Source organism: Amblyomma mixtum, chromosome 1, assembly GCF_055824585.1.
Source record: "Amblyomma mixtum isolate Tamu chromosome 1, ASM5582458v1, whole genome shotgun sequence".
Taxonomy (NCBI): domain Eukaryota; kingdom Metazoa; phylum Arthropoda; class Arachnida; order Ixodida; family Ixodidae; genus Amblyomma; species Amblyomma mixtum.
Genome location: NC_143012.1, coordinates 237081851 through 237084690, shown reverse-complemented (window position 1 = coordinate 237084690; position 2840 = coordinate 237081851). Strand labels below are relative to the sequence as shown.

Here is a 2840-nt window from a genome sequence, read left to right as displayed (position 1 = left end):
TTATGTGTCCAGCGTGTACTAGAGATTTCCTGGTAGAGAGAGGGTGTGGTAGATGATCCTTGGCGATCACAAAATGAACAAGGGAGGGGAAAACCTCAGGTTGCTTGAGCCAACGTTTCGACAAGGGGACTTGTCTTCGTCCTGTAAGTCGAATAGAAGCTGTAAGCAGGACCTGTTATTTGTTTTTACCTAGTACTATTCACCAGCGATTTTATCCCACAGAAGAAAAAGGGTGGCTGAGAACACCAACAAATTATGCACAAGTTCGCAAGGAAGCGAATTCACGAAGATTTGTAGGCTAAATAATGTGGTGATTTTTGCCTGTGAAGGAGCGAGCAATATTAATGACCTGTGAAGCTTTGCTTGAGGTTGAATTGTAGCATCCATATATTAAATGCTTTTCTCCGGATGAATTTTTATGAAGGCTCTCGCTCAACGGCTTCCTGACTTGCGTGAACAACTGCTGAAAGTAAAGGCTGTTGTGAAATTCCTTTAACAAAGCGGGCTTGCTAGTCGGCTACCCCAGGGAGTGTGTCAGAAAATGAGCACCAGATTGAACTCGAAGCTTGCGATGATAAATTCGCCTTCGAAACAGTACGACGCCATAGTAAAACTTTTTGATGAGTGAGTTGACGAACTGACGGAGGAGGACAGTGCTGAAGGAAATCACTGAGTGAGGTCTTGGAGCCGTTGAAGGAGGCCAACGACAAACTAGGGGGGGGGAGACAAACTAGTGGCTTTGCTTCTGGTATTCACGCACTTTTCAAAACTGAAAAATATCTTGCGACTATCTCTTTCCACAGACAGCTCAGCAAACTTTCAAACTGAAATCTAGGGTACTGGAGTTTCATGAATCTAAGATGCAAATGGATGAAGTTCTGAAATGTGCGGCGTTTCTGTGGCCACCCTTTCGCTAGCTGCACATGCTCAGTGAAAAGAAGCGAGGAACGATTTAAGACACAGTCTGCAAAGTGTTGCTTCAGCTGCGTCCATCTTTCTCTGAGGAGGAAAAAAGCGACGGTTAACTTGCGAGTGAAAATCCAACTAAACATAGCATGCTTTTGATGAATTCGAGGACTGGCACCACTGAACCACAAGTAGATCGTGATCAAATAGAAACGTATGTTCACACCGCTGACTCGTGTCAAATAACTCTGAGGACTTGCTGTAGCGGTGGAAAAGTCAGCAGAGCCAAAATCCTCGACTTTCGTTTTTTGCACGAATAGTCATGTGCGTTAAAGCTACGAGCTGAAACAGAGAAAGAAATTTCGTTTCTGCCGGCTTCATAGTCCAGGAGTGAAGGACGGACTTGAAGCCGGAAGCTGTTGACAACCTACACTCTTTATGCACAAGAACTCATATGAAGTCTTCGCACATGCACAAATACTTCGGATCGCGCTCGATAGGATAGGAAAACTTTTAATGCCCAATAGAAACAGACTAGCTAGAGGACTACCCGCGTAGACGACGGCCGAAAGGTCCTGGCTCTCGGCTGCGGCTTCGGCCAGGCAGACGAGCTGAAGCTGAGTCACCGGGTCGGAGCTCAGTAGTAAGGCCTCCCATTTGTCTTTCGACTTTATGTGTAGTCCCTCCCGGGAAGCATGAGGACATTCCCATAGCGTGTGGTCCAAATTGGCACTAGGTTCGCAGTTTGCGCATTTTTATGAAAATTGCCCTGGGTACATGAATTCAGAGGGCTAGGTTTGGAAATGTGGAAGTTTGTATCCGGCGCCACCTGATGGCTTGGCATCTGGTTAAGAATCTATCCGCTGGAGGAAGTCTAGCTCTTTGCGAACGGTAGTTCTGTGTAATTTCTCTCTATGCCATCATGTGATCACTGTCTGTGAGGACCACCTAGCTGTGGTCCTCCCGGGAGGAAAAGCCTCGGGCGAACTAGTGGGCCGTCTCGTTACCAGGCAGTGACGCATGTGCTAGTGTCCAGACTAGCGTAATATTTCGGTCTATTACATGATGGCTTAGAATTGTTTTCTTCAGGGGTGAGACCCACCCCGTGCTGAAATTTAGTACGGCAACTTTGGAGTCAGTGATGATATACCTAGCTTTTGTGCCTACACAAGCCAGTGCTATGTCAGCTTCCTCTGCAGTCTCCGGATTACCCGAGGGTATACAGGCACTTATTTTTTGAAGTTGTTTATTATTGACAACCGCGAGGGTCATCTTGTTCTTACCAAAATCAGCGGCATCCACGTAGACCACGTCCTCGTCTTTGTAGGAGCGGTAGCGTTTCTCAAGCGCTTCTGCCCGTTTGGCCCGGCGCGCTGAAGGATCAATAGAATGCATATTCCTGGGTAATGGTGGTACGTTTATATTGTCCTGGATTTCTCCGAGCATGTCGACTTTGGCGGTTGTTCTGCTGTCTCCACTCAGATGGAGCTTGTCTAGAATGGCCCTGCCGCTTTTGGTCCCGGCTAAGCGTTTTAAAGCGGCAGACGAAAAGGAAAAGGTAGATATAATTATGAGGTGGTGCAAGAAGCAAGCTCTAGGGTTGCCCATCCGCACATCCACCCACCGTCTCCCAGAGTTAGGGATGCACAATAAATCCCCTTCAATAAATTACGGAAGCAGTAAGAACGTCCCAAATCGGGCTCGAATCTGCCATCTTTCTCGCCCGCCGACTGGTCGTCTGGAACGCTTGCGCTGCCCATTTCCCGAATTCGCGACCCGCGACGCACTCGACCACGATCATTTCTGCATGGTATTCATACCTCTCCAGCGTGTAGAGCTACGTGCAGTATTCCGCGCGACATCCGGACAAAAATCAAGAAATGGCTATCGAGGCGAAAGTGACAACTACGAACCAACTTAGCATATCACAGAAA

General features: G+C 47.6%; 1 pseudogene; it reads right to left on the bottom strand.

The window, feature by feature from the left end:
- Positions 1–979: 979 nt before the first annotated feature.
- LOC149371294 (uncharacterized) lies at positions 980–2352 on the bottom strand (annotated as a pseudogene).
- Positions 2353–2840: the final 488 nt, after the last annotated feature.